Here is an 18,455-nt window from a genome sequence, read left to right as displayed (position 1 = left end):
CTTGATTACCTGCTAAATCTTAGGAGATATGGGCTTACTTGGGAAAAGCACCTGTGTGTGCAGACAATGATGCTTGTCCAGGGCCCTGAAGACATTGCAATTGCATTGTAAAACTGACAAAAACAGGATCTCCTAATGAGATTTCTGGCAAGTCTTTTGCTCTAAATTCTGCTTCAGATTAGCAGTTTCTCCTCAGTACTTTCAAATGCTGGTCCTAAGTTTATCCTGTAAAAGCAAAAGGTAGTAAACACAGTGTAGTTCCCGTATTTTTAAAGCGCATGTTAAGGTGATGAAGTTGCTTTGGCTTCTAAAAATGAATGGAGATGCCAGGCCATCTTGTTCCAAGTGGTTTGTAAAGACTTGTCTGTACACCGCTGGGTTACTGTCCTGAGCTGCTGATCCAAACTTGGCTCCATGCAATCATGCTCCCACTGCATGTTCCAGAAGAGACATACAATTTGGAAATACAATAGGAGATATGTGACTAAATTACTTTTTTACCCCTCGTTCCCTAAAACTTTTGCAAAAAATACCATTTCTTTTCCTTTGATGAGATAAAATATTCTGACCTTTGAAAGAGTGTGGAAAAAATACCACCAAATATATTCATATCCTCTGAAATATAAAAATAGAGGAGAGTGTGATTAATGAGCTGTTTAGAAAAGGAAGAAATCACGAAGACAGTGATACATAATGGAAGTCGTTTCCTTAGCTTGTCACTTGCCCTCAAAATTCTGGACACATTATAGAAATTCATCACCAATCTGGCAACTGGGGGGTTGTTCCACCTCTGAAGTAGACAGGGAAAGAAGCAGGAAAAAAAACAGCAGCTAGACCTTACATTTTTGAGATGCCACTAAATTGTTGAGCTGCCTCACCCAAGTTTCCTTATAATTTGCAAAGAGCAGGAAAGTTCAGCTGACAGACTGCATTCAGCTTCCAATATGCTCTACTCTGTCTTGACTGAAGGGAGAGCTGTACAAGAGTGCTACCACAGTCTATAATATTCTTTTAATGTCTGAATTTTAAGCAGGCAACAGCAAGTAAGATTGCCAGGTAATGTAATGATCTGAAACCAAGCAAACATATCATTGGGAGGAGGAGAAGCAGTTGGAGGCAAGAATGTGTATGAATATGTTCAGTCAGTTTTCACGCTGCATATTCAGTATGAAGCCAGGCTTCAACTGAGTGATGTGAACACCATGGATAGAGCTGCTTGGGAGTAGTTAGAGCAATTATGAGAGAGAGGAGGAAAATAAAAGACAATTCTGCAGATATTAATTATGTTGTTCAGTGAATGATTCTGGACTAGTTCTCTTTTGGTTTAAAAACAGCATCACCCCCTAGAATTAAATCAGCTGCCAACTCATCCCTAAGTCCCTTTACTTCTCTATGATGCATCAGTTCAATTCGTAGTCCTCACAATTAATGCAGTTATTTATTTTGCTAAATCCATTTTAATTTATCCCTGGAAGGAGTGGTCTCTCAATCTCCGTTGCCATAACAGTGTCACATTAACACAGTTTTTAAACTGTAAATTGATCTGGTTTGATTGATTTTTGCCTGACCTTTAAACACAAATAGAAGTATTTAAATGGTGTAATAAAACACTTTTGGAAAGTCTAAACACTCTAAAATTTAACAAATGTGCATGGATTAGCTTAATAATAGAGTGGAGAGTTTAGCGTTCTTTATTTTTTTTGCAGCCTAGTGGTCCAGCAGGCCCTCTGCACTGACAAACAAAAGCTTAGCAAGCTCTTAAGAGTTCAGAAACCTGCGTTAACTTCAATAGGGAAAATAAACACTACAGCTAAAAGCAGAGAAAAACATAAATAAGGAAACATTAATTATTCATTGCTGGGGCATGCTACAAAATCTACTGAAGAGTTACACATTTCCTGAAGCTGAAATAATTATTTCAAGGTTTATATATATATATATATATTTGCTTATTTGTTTCCAGTAGCAGTCAGGAACAAGTATGCAAAGAAGTGAAGCCCAGGGATTTCAGGTTATAAAGACAAAGAAACCTGAAATTCTGTGGAGGTCTCAGGCCACCCAACTTTATTCTGATTTCTAGAAAAAGATCTGGAATAAACTTTTCACTGGAAGATAAAAGCAGATAAGTAGCAGATGCCATGGATTTGTCAAGTGCAAATTGTGTCAAATGCATCTTAGTCTCTTCTTTGACCATCAAGGGCAGTGTGAATGAATGAGAAACACTAGGTGTATTTGACCTTAATAAGACTTTTGACACAATCTGACATGATGTTCTCATTAGCAAGCTAGGCAAGTACTATCCTGATAAAACTGGTATGAGAGAAGTGGAAAAAGTGATTGGAAATCTATAATTAGTGAGTACTTATCAATGGTTCATTATCCAAATGGAAGTGACTATTGAGTGACATTCTGCAGAAGCCCATCCTAAGTCTGCATTTATTCAATATTTTCATTAACAGGGATGATGGAATAGGAAGTGTGCTTATTAAATTTGCAGAGGATATGGAGCAAGGAACTACTACAAGATCACTAAAAATTCAAAATTAGCTTGGCTATTGGAGGAGCACTCTGAAATTAGTAGGAAACAACGTTCATCAGGGAAAAGATATATCTTCTATATAGTATTATATAATAGTATTTTAGCAGAAATCACCCATCAAACTTATCAGAGAAGTGGCTGGTCAGGCAGCAATTTTATGGGCAAAAACCTTGGGAATAATCCCAAAGCAGATCATATAAAACAGATCAGAAGGTGGACACGAGTTCAGCAATGCCATATCTAGCTGAGGCAGGAGTGCTGTGAGAAAGATCAGGTACTTCAGCACAAAGATCCTGGGAGATTTTTTGCTTGACTGGAGCACAGTAATCTGAAAAAGATGCTGTTCCAACAGGCTGCAGCAGAGAAGTCAGGGTCCCAGAAAATGCAACCAGTTGTGCATGAGCCAAAGAACTGGGAGTATTTATGCTAATGAAATGGTCCCAAAGGGGTACATAAAAGCACTTCAGCAGGCTGTTACATGTAAGATATGGTTTGCCTTCCATGTCCATGTTGTTTGGAGCAGGAACTAATGAGTTTAATGTGTAGATGAGGGAAATTTGTATTAGGCACAAAGGAATCTGTAATGGTAAATATAGAAATACTTGAGAATAAATTATGGGTTATGTTACAGTCTTCAAAAAATGTTTATAGGAAAGATTGGAATATTAAGGGTTAATAATTATGTAGGTATGGATGATTCTGGCAAAGGCAATATGTGGTGAACCTTCCCCTTCCATCTTTTTCATTTTATTAAGTGCATCATGGAGTTTCTAAAGAGACAGTAACTGAGGCCATGGAAGTGGTTCTGTCTGGTGATGTAGTTTGAGTGAGTTGAGTGCTCTCCCACGCTGAAACTCAAAGAACTGGAATATGAAATTTTGAGAGCAAAAGAAAAAAACAAAAACCAGCAGATTATTTATATGGCTGTGAGTTCCTGTATGTTTTAGAAGAGAGAGGGAAAGAGTACAGAAAAAAGCGGCAAACAATCAGGGAGAGGCAATATACTCTGATAGAGTATGTTTGTATATTTTAGATAAATTCTGGAGGAAAGAAGATAGACTGAAAAAAAATTGAAAGTAAATTGCGTCATACTGACTTTGTTTCAATATGTTATTTTTCCTTTAGGTAAAGCGTTCCCTCATCTTGTTGCATGAGAAACTGCTGGTTAATCTGAGCAAGCTGGAGATGAAAGCAAAGCGTTAAATTACCGTGGAACTGACTGACAGAGAGATGGCAATAGATTAGAGGAAGTTACTCAAAGGTAGGTCTTGGGTCCACTTCTCACTAGGTGGTCTGGCTCTAAAAGTTGGAGTCCTTGACATACGGTTGAGAAGAATGACTAAGAAACAGGAAAAGAAAGAATTGAAGTAGTATGAGAAATGCTAGAAATGGAATGTTGTTTCAGAGGCAAACTGAATTGTGCATGCAGAGACTATTGAGAGAGCTGATTAGAGAGCTCGTGAGTTGGAAACAGTGCAAAGGAATACATTTGAGGTTTACAGAAGGAAGCTCATTTTTAAATGAGTTGTTAGTGTGGCGTGGACAGAGGAAGAGGAGCGGGAAGTGCAAGCACTATTGAGCACTTACAAGAACTCAGTCTGAAGACTGGATTTCAGGACTGAATGAACTGATTGGGCAGAACAAAGGAGAATGACCATTTTATGACCATAGATTGAAAGAGGTTGACTTTTGTTTTCACAACTAAATAATCTGAAACAGGATGGAGATAGAGGTAAGACCACTCTCTCTAAACATACTCAGGACAGTTGCATAGTGATACAAATTCCTGAAAAATCTGTTTTAGCTAAAGGGTGGTATTAACACTAGACCTATGGACTATCAACGATTTTAGTCTAGCTAATGTAAGGAGGTTTTCAGCCTTTGGAACGATGTACTCACATTAGCGGTTACATAGACATATTGCTTAATGTATTACGTTTGATCTGTTTCTAAACAAGGTTTCTAAGTAGTACTATATGATGGGATGACAAACTAGACTTTTCCTTTGCACTTTCCAGCTGTATTTTCCAACAGACTTTTCCTTCCTTCACAGCGATTCTTACCTGGCTTATTAGTTCATCCAAGTGGGATGAACTTTTGGATTATGCAGCTTTGAAAGAACAGAAAGGTGCTTTTGCAGTTGAGTACAACGTAGTTTTTCTTGTTACTGTTTCAATCAGCTTGTTTTTCCCCTTTGCTCTGGCGGTCTCTCAAATCTGAATCCCTCAAGAGATGAAAGGAGAGGGCCTGTTCCATGTTGGAATGTACTATGGATCTGGAAGTCTCGTGGTAGTTGGGCTTAGTGAGATAGGAAACATCAACATCACACATCACACCCTCACCTTTCTTTCTATTCAGGCATAAGAAATCAGTCATGAGTAGCTTAGCACAAAAGCAGCTGTTCTCAAATTAAGGAGAATGGAATTGTCTTATTTAAAAGCTAGGTGCCAGCCAAAATGCCAGACTGAGCAGATCTTGATTTCTATTAATGCACAGTTACGCACTTCCATGTGCACAAGAACCAGTTTCTATTTCCTCTAAAAGTCTATCACATTAGCTATTTCCTGTTAATTATTTAGAGTATGCAGCTGATCACCTAAGAGCAGCAATGTCTGCTGTGCATTTAGACATATCAGACTTTTAGATACAATAAGTGTAAACACCACAAAGTAAGCGCCTAACATAATAACCAGCTTATGTTCTACTTCTCTTATTAATGTATTTCCACATGTGAAGGCAAACATTATTATTGCTTAGAGAATAAGTATGCCAGAGCAATAAAGCCAAGCAAACAGACTTGTGGCACACACATTCAGCAATAGCAAATAAGAAAGGATTTAATCATGGTCAAACTGAGCAGTTGGCCAGAATTCCAGTGGACATTTATTTTGGCAGCTTTCTAACAGCTTTCCCACTTGATCTGCTTTATGCTAAGTGTTTCTAATATGTGGCAGTGCTGGTCAAACACCAGAAATAATTTGCATGCTCTTTCCAAAAATTCAAGCCAGCTGATCAGAAAAGAAAGGAATTTCATAATGAGAGGATTCATACTTTCCCTGTCTTTATGAAAATATTTTGGCAGCTTTAATTGCTTTGTATTTAACATTACCGTGCAAGTAGATTTTTAGTTTTGGAATTTAACTTACCATTAAGTTAAATGAGATTGGCTAAAAGAAGCCAAGAACTTCATTATATTGGATTAAATAGCGAAGGGGCTTCCAAACAATGTGATTTGGGCACAGATCAACTGATGGAGGAGTAGAAATTGAACACTTCTGAACTGATATTATTTTGCTTTTTGTGGTTACTTTATTTCTGTTTAAACTGGAATGTTAAAGAAAAAGTGTTAAGCATGAACTAAGTTCTTTACTAGGAGAGTGGTGAGGTCCTGGAACAGGATGCCCAGGAAGGTTGTGGATGCCCTGTCCCTGGAGGTGTTCAAGGCCAGGTTGGATGGGGCCCTGGGCAACCTGATCTAGAAAACATGGAAGTTTGGTGGCCCTGCAAGGCAGGGAGCTTCATGATTCTTGAGGTCCCTTCCAACCTGGAGTCATTTTGTGATTCTCTGATACAGACTAAGTTTTCAAATTGTCTGTGGCTAGGAAGCATGGATATCCTGGGGGCTTTGGACACCCCATACTACACATGCTGATAATGTGACAGCACAGGATCACTCGTAGCAAGTCAAAACAAAGACCTACCAAGCTCAGTAATATCTTTAGGAATGGACATGATTGGATGCTAAAAAAAGAAATAAAAAGAACAAGAGAAGCATGGCATGGTATAATTTCTCTGCATCAGCATCAGTAAAAGTAAATAGACAAGACAAAAACAATTGAAAAAGTAGCATAAGAAGATCAAAATTAAACAAAAACTCACAAAAAAGAAACCTTGTAGTAAATCCAGCTTTGACCTGATGCAATGAAGACACATAGTAGTATATAATCACTGTGTTCACTGTTAAGAAATTGCCATGGTTCTACCTGTTCCCTCTCTCATTTTCTACTGTTATCTTTAAATCATCGAAACCAGAACCAGTGCCAGAGGCAGATGTAAAAATATCTGCTTGCTCCTACCATTCTCCTTTTGTGCACACAGCCATGGCACTTGTTAGCCATTTTTGCCACTGTGCCAGAAGCATCAACAGATTTTCTCTGTTGTGGGATTTTTAAACTCTGTCGATCATAAGATTTGGATTTACGATGCAGTTCAATGCCAGTTGGCTTCAATGGTCATTGGATTGCACTCTAGAGGATTTCTGAGAAACAAACAGCAGAACGAATTGGAGTACTGGATCCCTCGAGACTGGCTCTAAAACAGCCTTATGTCTTCCCTCGTCTGCAAAGCTGTACAGTGGACAACTAATTCTCTCTGCAGTGGGAGTACTGTATTCTAGTAACCAGTTTATCAGCTTAAAAAGAAAACACCACCTTGGCTTTCAAAGAGAAAAAAAAATACATGGTGAAATATTTTCATTCAGATAGACATAATCTAAGTATGAAAAAATGAACTCTGATTGAAACCAAAGAAAAAAACCATACTGCACTATCAAGAAACTGGGGGGGGGGAAAGAGTCTGTTCCAGAGCCTGTACTGTACAGTTTTACCAACCAACACCACAGAAATAGAAGATGTAGGCATGTAGCATGTGCTATTATACAGTCATCTTGTGGGTAGTTATTGAAGGAATAGATTTTGTGTGAAAACTGGAATCTGTTCATTACAGGGTAAGTAAAAGCTTCTTTAGCTGTAGCCAACTGCAGTTAAATTTAAACTGCATTCACGATGACAGAAAGCATAGTAGCTAGACTGCTTGAGCTAATAATACCCTGCCCATGTATTTTGCTTACAGATGGTCATTAATATCATAATGACAGACAGGCTGCACTGTGTGCAACTAACCTATTTAGTTTAGCTAGGAAGAATTGTCCAGCTATAATTCAGTGCTGAATAAGTGGGGCATTTAAAAGGAAAGGTAATTTGAGCTATGCTGTGTGTATACAAGCAGCCTGAGACTACACTACTAAACATACTGCTTCTATAAGTATGTCTTCAGTCGGACATCTCACATAGTGCTATGATACATACCAATACTGGACAGAGAAAACCAGAGGAGGGAGAGCACAGCTAGTCCAATGAAGAATTTTGCCCTCAAGACTATTTCTCCCCATATCTTTGAAGATTGAATGAACTTGTTTGGACAGCTGTGGCTACAGAACTGCCATGCATGGCAAATGAAAAACTCTACCACGCTTACTTTGAAGTGGGAATTAAGACTGCAGTCACAAAATTGATGATTTTAAAAGAGCCTCTTTGACTTACACGATGGATTAGAGATTACAGAATTTTAGGATGGCTTGGGCTGAAAGGGATCTTAAGGATCATCTAATTCCAACTCCCCTGCCATGTGCAGGGGTGTTACCCACCAGACAGTCATTGTTCTGAGTCAGAGGTAGTTTCTATGTATCCAGTAACTATCAAGAGATTTGTCTCTTTAGGTTTACTGTGCAGTTTCCTTTGAACATTCAGCATCTTTGATATCCTATGGCAAGAGATTCTTCTGTTAAGCTACATATTTCATGAAGAATGACCTCCTTTGGTTTGTACCTACAGGTCTGATCCCATATTGGAACATCTCTTGGCCCTGCTGTGCAAACCTTGCTTTGCTGTATAGGTAGGCAGGACACGCAGTTTTTTGACCTCTGTGACATGAAGAGCAATCTATTCTGTATATTGGATTTATTGACATGCAATTGCATTCACCTCTCAACAGTTACTAGCTTCCTTATTTGTGATTCCATAGGAGTACTCTTCTTTCTTGTCCAGCCAGAGAGTTGAAGATATATAATTGAGCCCTGCCCTGCGAATGGAGAATAACGCTCTGCTACATTTATATGACTGCATTTCTGTGAAGAATTTGAGGTTAAAATTCACTTGAAAATATTTAATCTGGAAGTTCATTTCCTTGTTTTTCCTGATCTTTCCTAAAGATCCAGAAGATTTCAAAGCACAAGCCCTCCTTTTACCCGTGTTTGTCAGACACTGCAAGGAGGAGCTGTGCCCAGCGTTCACTTGTGGAATTTGTGTCTGAGAAGAAGAAACTCTGGTGGTTAATCTCATCAGGATATGACAGCCCAGCCAATTTATCTGCTCTCCTCCTCTAATACTGTGTCAGTTCTACTTACTCTTTCCTTATCAGCTGATATCTGCAATGTCCTTTAGTTTGTGACACATCATTGAAAGGATGGAAATTCTTGAGTGTATGTCATTGCCTCTCTAATTAACCATTATATTCTCATCTGAAGCAGCAAGCACGTTTTCTGTTTATTCATACATCTTGCTACCCCTTTATTTAACAGCAGTTTTTGGTGCCTTAAAAGTAATCCACGTGAAGGATAAGGAATCTCAAGCTTCACAACAGGTTGCTTCTTGCTGCCTCTGAGCATGCTGATTCGATCAGCTGGGCTCACTGAAATTTCAAAACACACTGACAACCTGTTAAAGCACTCATGTGCAATGACAGTGAGCGCGGCTTCAAGCTGTAGATTAGATTTCAACCGTGTCTCCCAAAAAGCAAGTTAAATCCCTTGCACAATTCCTTGAGGTTATGCATTTCATGTATTGAAGTGGATTGAGCCCTAATCTTCTAGCTTCCTAGCTGTCATTTCACCTGCCTGTGACAGGGACACAGCAGGGCAAGCCGCAGGTCTGTATGGCAAAGGCACTGCCTTCAGTTTGCAGCTGCAGCACTGCATGGCCCTGGGCACTGGGTAAGGATTGCACCTGGTCAGATATTGAAGTATGCTGCTTTGTGACTATTTTCCTCTGAGTCTGGCTTGCTTTAAACCATTCATTGCTTGTCATATGGTTTATACACAGATACCTTTAGGATATCTCTGGAACTGTTTGTTAATCTCCCCTCCCCCCAATGTTTACATTTTAGCATGACTTATTTTTTATTTGAAAATACCTACTGAAATATGTTATTCATTATTCACCACAGGAAGCAAAACTGATAACAGATTGCACAGCAGACTATACACATGCAGGGGGGGAAACCAAAGCCCGTGTCCTCCAAAGCAGCACGGGTTCAGAAAATTCTCCACCCTACCTATGGTGCATGGATTTCCACATGAAACAGGTACTTGTAGTCAGTCTGTGTTATTCTATGGAATGCTGTACCGATCCAAAAGAAAGACTGCATTATTAAAGAAGATTATTCATCAACAACAGAACAAATTCATCAAGATACTGCATTTCTACCATAGTGTTTTAATTTGGATGTAGCCTGACCATGCGGGTGGTACTCTTTCCATCTGATTGAGGTGAATTTAAGTGTTAGAAGCAAGATTTAAGCTCTTCATAGCTATAGGGGAGACAGAGAGGCAGACAAAGCTCTTTGAATTATTTAGTGTTATTGCAGAATGAGATCGTTACACCTCAGTGATTTATGGGCAAACTCACAGTTCACAAAGTCAAACTGGACTTAATCCCCTGCAGCTACTAGCCACAGTTAGAACCTGTGCACATACATTAGGGCTATGAAAATGATCCAAGGGTTGGAACACCTTTATAAGGACAAGTCGAGAGGGCTGGTGATGTTCAGCCTGGAGAAGTCTCTGGGGTGAACTGGGAGCCAGTATTTCAGTACCTATAGGGAGCTATAGGAAAGAAGGGGACAGACTATTTATCAGGGTCTGTGTGATTAGAGGAAATGGCTTCAAACTAAAATAAGGGAGATTTAGATTGGATGTAAGGATTTAGTTATTTTTTTATGATAAGAGAGGTGAAGCACAGGTACAGGTTGCCCAGAGAGATGGTGTCTCCCTGTCCCTGGAAACACCTGTGGTCAGGCTGGATGGGTCTCTGAGCTCCCAATGGAGCTGTGGATGTCCCTGTTCATTGAAAGGGGGTGTTCCTGGATGGCTTTTCAGGGTTCCTACCAACTTAAGCGATTCAATGATCTATTCCAACCCACACTTGAACTGTAAGCCTTATATCTGGTTTAACAGTTGAAATTTAAGAAGAATTAACTCTCCAGCTTGACCTGCAGCATCTTTCTGCCCCACTCTTGTACTGGTTTGTTTCACAGAAAAGCTACTTAGAAAAATAGTGGTAATATGCAGCCCTATATATGGTAGCTGCAGAGCAACGTGCAGAAACTGCAGTTGTCAAAATCATGGGAATTGTTCTCACAGCTGCAGTCTTAGACTTAAGTTGTAACTGTGGGAAGAGGATGGTTTTCAAACAGAAGCCTGATCTTTGAATTCTTAGGACATCAGCCTTCTGTAGGAATACAGGGGGCATTAGATTCCACACTAAAATCATTTCCACTGGAGCCATCTAATAAGGACTGATCTATTTGCAACAGAACATTTAGAACATTCTTTTCAGACACAGCTGTTGCTTTCATGTCACCCTATAAGCTGCTTTTTCTTTACCAATCACTCAGAAATCCGTGTAATATCTCTTACGTGATGTCCAGTGGAAAGTAACAACTCTGGGTTAGTTCCTCAGGTAGTGTCAGCCAGTGTGGTTGTACTGATGTCAGCCATCAAATGTAGCTGAAGGTCTAACTCTGCTGACATTTAATTCCTGTGTTTGAAACACAAATATGTGCACAAATGCTGAGAGCCCCTAAATTAAATGTTTTTATTCCAGAAGAAAAAATATTCACTTTAGCAGAAACTAACAGCGCTGCAGCCTTCAGCTCTTTCTAAATAACTCAGATGAGCAAATCAATCAACAGTTTTTTTCCCAAGCTTATAACAGAGTACAGTAAATTTATTGTATGTGTTAGGGGGTTTTGTTGTTGTTGTTTTTGCTATATGTGTGTATCTGAAGAAAAACATAAATAACATGAAAGTTCCAGTTAATATAGCTCCGAGCAGGAATATGTTTTTTTCTTCATATGTGATTTTCATGGCTCTATTCAGGCTGTGATGTTATTCATCTCTTTATTCTCTGTTCAGCACAGCTGTCTGCAGCTGACACACAGAGTGAATATGCAATCTGGAGAATATGACTGGATGCTAGGTGAATAAAGAAGAATCAGTTTACATCATAGTAGAACATTTTAATCCCACATTTCTGATGTTAGTTTTCTAGCTCCCTGTCCGCATCAGACTCTTGCATCAGAAATAGTGCCACCAACAGGACCAGGAAGGTGATTGTGAAGGTCATATCTCTGTACTTGGCAGTGATGAGGACAAACCTGGAGTGCTGTGTTCAGTTTTGGGCTACTCACTATGAAAAAGGCATGGAGGCTCTGGAGTGGGTTCATAGAAGGACAGCAAAGCTGTGGAGGAGGAGGAGTGCAGGTCCCCCTGGGGACAGCTGTCCTATCCTGGGGAACAGCTGAGGGAATTGGTGTTTTTCAATCTGGAGAAGAGGAGGCTCAGGAGAGATATTATGGCCTTCTACAACTCCCTGAAAGGAGGCTGTGGCAAGGTAAGGATCAACCTCTTCTTCCAGGTGATAGTGAAAGAAAGAGATAATGGCCTTCAGTTGAGCTGGGAGAGGTTCAAGCTGGATATTAGGAACAATTTCTGCTAAGAAAGAGTTAACTGAATGATTTGAGTGATCTTTTCCAACCTTAGTGATTCAGTGTCTCGTTTGGGAGGTAATCACTTGTGATTCAGATCAGTTTTGGTAAAGCCAGAGGAAGTCATGACAGGATGGACAGGGGTCAATAGGACAACATTATCTGGAGCCATTGATCTTTTAGGCACATAAGGGGAAGAGCTGGGTGAGCCATTTGCCACCTAAAATGAAAGAGATTGGCCTTGTCACTCAAATACATTTTGTACCTCTGCTTTGGAGTGCAATGACTCATCCATATCTAAGCTTTCTACATCTACACCCAGCCCTCTTGGCTGCACAAGGGAAGAAAAGCACACCAAGCAGCATGACAGTGCTGTGTCTGAACAGCACAAATGATGAAGTTTTTACTGCCTGAGAAGCAAATGTATTAGGAAGATAAAGAGGGGCCATGATAGATTAAATGTTGCTGGGAGATGAAGCTGATATCCTTAAGGGTCTGAGTGATTTTTTCATCCTAAGAAAAAAAAGATCTGTAATATCCCAGAGTCCGTGTTTTCCTTGAGGGGAATAGAAATGCTAAAGTAAAAAACCTCACTGCAGAAGAGAAGATAATAAGGCAATTAAAGCTCTCAGAACTATTAAAAAGTTGACAAAGCACCAGGAATAGATGAAATACATCACTGAAATCAGCATGGGAAGAGCAAATAAAATCGAAAACCCTTTGGTGAAGAATTTTGATTGCTTACTAATGGCAATGTTAGTACCAGAGGATAGGGTAATTTCAATATGTAAGGAAGGAGCAAGGTTAAAAATGGGCCTGCTTCACCTGAATTTCAGGAAATTAGTCAATAATGTATCTCAAGATGAATTGATTTGAAAGGTCAGGCAGGATGGTGACATTGCTGCAAGTGGGAAAATTAGTAAAACTGGTAAGAAATTGCCCTTTGGCTGGCAACCAAAGGTTCCAATAAGGTGGTGTGAAGCCTTAAGAGAATATTGATCACAATATTATTCAAATCCATAAATAGCTAATCCTCTCTGGCCACATTCTTTATAATCCAAATACTTTGTAAAACCAAAAGCGAGCATCTACATCCATCTGTTTTTTCTGATGTCCCATTGGCTGCTTTACCTTATATGAGTGGTCAACTATGTCAGAATATGGCTCACAGTGAGGGCAAGTGGAAGGAGATAAGGTTTGTTAGATATGGCTTTGTTGCCTGTCTCTATACACAGCTTTTCCTTAGTGACAGAAAAAAACAAATGATGATCTCCCCACCCCACAGTGATTCAGTATCATTCTATTTCTCATAGTATTAAAAAAATTCAGATGTTAGAGGAATATTTCCATATTTTGCTCCATCCATTCATATTTCAAACTACACTGGGGGGAAAAAGAAAGATTATTATCAGCAAATATTACTTTTCTAGAGATAGAAAAAGAAAATGAGAGATATAATTTAAAGTTTTAGAATAAAGTTTCATGAGGGGCATTCAGATTATGATGAAAATCAATGCCAGCAAGGCTAACTGGGTTCTGTGGGATATCTACAATAAAAGAAACATTTGAGGGAATATATGTTATGTTAAAAATTAAATTCTATTCTAAGCGGGAACCTTTTCACATTGACAAAGGAATAAATTTGGTGACTTAATGAGATTTTCCACTTCTAATGTTTATGATTCAGTATATTAAATATGACCTAATTTCTATGATATATGATGCGTATTAGAGGCATGTGGGATCCTGGAAGAAAAAAATAATCAATTGATTTCTGGCAATGCACCACTTAAGAGACAGTGAAATTTAATCGAAGGATCATGAAGGTGTCATGGGAAGAAATGTGACTTCCTGAATTTTGACAGCCACTTTTGCAGTATTAAAATATGTGGTCCTTTCCTGTTTTATATGGAAATGATAAATTCTCCACGCACATTAGCAAACTGAAGTCTTCCACTTTCACCAAATCTAGTCTGCAGACCCATGGTATTCCCCTTCTCATTTATTCCTCTTAAATAGGAAGGCAGTTCTGGCATTTTCTGAAAAGCACCAGGAGGTGTTACAAGAGATAACTGAGAAAGGTGGTCCATCAGTAGGACAATGCTGGAACATGTAAATACCTTCATAATGAGTGGGAGCACAGAGGCCAGAAGAAAGCTGGACTGAAGAAGTATCCCATACCCTTACTTTCCCAAATGAAATAAATAGACTCATTGTTTACATCTGGAGGCATGGAGTGCTCTGAAAGTTGTGTGATCCTTAAGATCATGTAAAGTAATCACTTTTCCTCATAGCCTGCTCAGGACTCCTGTTAAAGTACCTGTAGAGCATTCAGGGATGGATTGGAGGAGTTGTCATCCAATTGCCAAAGGCTACTCAGAATAATTATTCTCTCCAGTCCTGGCTGATGAAGCTTGCACAGGATGGTGCAAGAACAGTGAACTGGCCTCCTTGCTCTAGGACACAATCAATACTAAATTAGCCTTTAATTACAAGCCTTTTAATTATTCAGTGTTGACTTATGGTATGAAGCAGCAGCTGTAAATCTTCCTAAAGCAAAGGCTTTGATTTTTGGGAGTCTCTCATTATCTCCTATAGTATCCTTGTGCAGGAAAATAAGACCTCTATTGATATCATTTCATAATTTCTACAAGACTAATCCAGGAGCCATGCTGCTGCTCAGCAAGTGTAATAATAAATTTAAAAGCCTCTGGCTGTTCATAGGTGGCATTACTGAGCAGAAAGTGATTTGCCTGAAGTTTGATAGATCTTAATCAGTTTTAATGTAGCGGGGGATAATTTTTATCATGAAAAATTCTGCACCATACTGCTCTGAAAGTGAATATACAGAACAACAGCATTGCTCTGAACATAATTCAAACCCAAGCCTAAATCTCTACCTAGACTAGATCTGAAAATCCATTTTTTTCTAAAATATATATATATATTACTTTCACTTTCATTTATGATGTATCATAGAATTATCATAGAATCATAGAACAGCCTGGATTGAAAAGGACCTCAAATATCATCTAGTTTCAATCCCCCTTCCACAGTCAGGGTCACCAGCCACTAGACCAGGCTGCCCTCAAAGAAAGATAACTGTAAATGCACCTTGTTACACTTGTCACAAAATTTTTAAATGATTTTTTTTCCTGTGTGTTTTCTGCAAGTTGTAAATGATGTGAAATTCAAAAACAGGTGGTCTTCTGCATATACATAAACTCTTGAATCAATGTTTCTGCCTTGAAACTTCTCCAGTGGATTTACGATGCTAGCTTCCATTCCGCAGATGAAGAAGGGAACTTTCTCCCCCTGTATACTAAACACTGTCTGGTATGCAAGTTTCACTTCACAGCACAAAAAAATGTGATGGGTTTGGAAACTTAGCTGAGAGTGGATAGTAGGTGTAGTATTGAATATTTTCTCAAGTACCTGATTATACATGAAGTAGTTTGACACCAGACCTCCCTATGACTTGGGTTGAAAGGACTTCCTGTATTTTCTGCTTCAGTGAATATCAGATAACCTGCCCTATTCTCTGCTGAAGCTTCTGCATTAGCCCAGACCTTAAAAGTGGATACACATGCCCTGGAAATAGGATCTTGAGGTCTTTGCTTTGGAGGGCTATAGCTTCTCCGTAGCTCATTTAGTTACCTGCTAAACATCAGATGAGCTGCAAGATTCAACAGTTGTATCCTCTATGCAGTGGGCCTTGCTGTACAATTGGTCTTTACCAGTTTATAATTATCAACCCATTATTTCTCACTTTCTATAAATACCATAAAGAAAGAAAATACTAGAAGAGCTAGTAAATAAATCATTCTGCCAAAAGTTGATAGATTGTGTGTTACTGTGCATACCCCAGCAGTAACAGTTCAAGCATTAATGACTTAGACTTTCTTAATCACTTTTTTTAATTACAAAACCAGACAGAGCTGATTATCAACAAATTACTTGCTATTATTTCATTGTTCCTCCTCAGATCAAAATCGTGTTGAATGTGTTTAAATGTATGAATAAAACCAATGCCAAACATTTGTATAACTTATATTTAATGAACGCTTTTGAAGATGTCCTTGAAACAGTGATATTAGGTTATTTTTCCATATTGTTCTGTATTATGTTTTGTGCTCCAACAGGAGGTTTCATCCCAGTCAAGGCATAAAGTAGTAATGCACTGGCACATTCTTTGCTCTCATTAAGACTGACAAGAAATAATTACTTCATACTTGTCCTCATTAATAGCTAAAATTGTCTTCCACTTTCTTATATTAGCAATAATTTACTTTCAGTACTAAATCCATTAACTGAAGTCAGGTCCTCAGGTCAGAACTCTCATTTTCCAACTTCTTGACTCTTTTTCCTCTTCTCAAAAGGGCATCCTCTATCCCCAAATGGCAAGGGGTGCCATCACAACATTGTGTGATTCATGTGCTATATTGTGTCAGTGCTAATGGAAAAGCAGATAACCATCTCTGCCTCCTTGTCTAACCTGTATTTGCAAGCCTAGAAAGAGAAGTTAGTTAAGCTTTGCTTTGTTGCTGCCATAAGTATGATATGTGGGTGGTCATTAGAAGCCCAAATAAATGAGACTGATTCGCTCCACTTAGTGCTAGTTCACTGGAAGCACAAGCCAATACTCAACCTAAGCAATACAAGTTTATAGGGGAAGAGACAAGAAACTGCTGGTATCACAGGGCCATGAATTTAAATCCTGAAGTATCTGAATATCTGTGTTGGTAGGAGAAGACTTCAATTTTAATGTAATCAGTATTCTTATGCTTGATGCTTCTCCCAGTGATTGTAGTGAATTGCAAAGGTGTTTCTACTATTAAAATAGGTAGAATTCAGACACTGCAAGGCAGGGAAGGACATATGTAGTGCAATAAGACTCTCTGTAAAACCCTGATCTATCTATAAGCTTATGGTACAGACCTGAAAAAGGCTTTTTGAAAGGCATGCTTTGGTATGAGGCTGAAAACGTTAAGCTTGATGGCAGACTCACATCTATGTACCAAAACTGAGAAAGGATGAAGAAGCATGTTTGGTTGGTTGGGTTTTTGTTTGTTTTATTTTCTGACGGCTTAAAATGATTCAGGAAGCCTCCACCTGAGAATAAAAAGAAAATGAAAGGGCTCAGTAAGGAAAGTTCTAAATACTAACCTGATCCAAACTACAAAAAGATAGAGCCAGGCTTAAGTGCCTACAAAGCGCTATTGGTTTCATTATCCTTTTTGCCTTTGCCGTGATAAAAAAGACCAAACTAATAACAAAATTCATAGCTCCTGTCAATTCTACATCCCATTGCCTGCCTGTAAGGACTGAGAACATTTCATTGTTTGGTGTGACTGCCCATAGGCATTAATACAAAATGCTTTCTCTTTTCTCCCTGTTCCTTCCATGCCCCCATCAAGCAGGAAGGAGGGATTGCTGTCTGTTGCCTTATGGAGGGACTTGCCCCCACTTTTGCTTTTGAGACAGGAAGGCCTGGGGGAAACCCAGATCAGGAGGACCCAGCTGGAGTAGGTTCAGGAAGTTAGAGGCTTGAAAGAGTAATTATGATTTTCTATGCCTTTTTTTTCTGTGAGAAAAGTGATTTTACTTGGCTTTGTTCAGGCATTTAGTTCCTATACTAGTGATGTCCATGGACTCTCTTCAGCAACTGGGTAAAATTGCAACCAGATTAGCCCCGAAACATATGCAAATACAAGAAAGCAAAGGGTAACTGGGTTTTTTGTTTTAGTTTGTGTGTTTTTTCTATTGGTAATATTTTTTTTACTTGCATTGTGTATTTATTCTTTCATTTTTCATTTGGAAACACAGGCTTCGATAACTCTCAGAAAATGCTGCATTTTAAAAGTTTTCAATGAGTGTGGAAAAAAAGGAAAGAAAAGCTTTCTATTGTAACCACTGAAGAAAAAAATAATAATAAAAAATGCTGCCACTGTACAAAATTGCCAGAGATTTAGCTGTGACATGAAGCATATCATGAAAATTTGTTTTACCACTTCTCCTGTTGTTATTCTGTGGACTAACATGAAAGGAATTGAAAGATTAATCTTTATTTTTCCTGGGAAATTTCAGTTCCTTTCCCCTCATCTAGGAAGGCTTTGAATTTTATTTTTCCCCTCATTATGTGCGGTGGTTTGTCATATATTTGATATAAGCATATTTAAGCCTCGGGGGCTGCTCCTAAATTAATAGGGGTGATCCAGGGCAGATTAGAAAGGCTCTGTGCAAGCATGACATGCAGTGGCAAAACTGATTTGAGGTTCCTTATTCAGGGCTCTGGGCTGGTCATTTTGGTCCCACAGCAGTGTCTCTAATCTCAAGCCTCGCAGACAAAAATTTGCATGTGAAAGCAGCCGGC

Source organism: Excalfactoria chinensis, chromosome 5 (genome assembly GCF_039878825.1).
Source record: "Excalfactoria chinensis isolate bCotChi1 chromosome 5, bCotChi1.hap2, whole genome shotgun sequence".
NCBI classification, from domain to species: Eukaryota; Metazoa; Chordata; class Aves; order Galliformes; family Phasianidae; genus Excalfactoria; species Excalfactoria chinensis.
The sequence above is the reverse complement of the archived record's forward strand: the minus strand, read 5'-3'. Positions refer to the sequence as shown.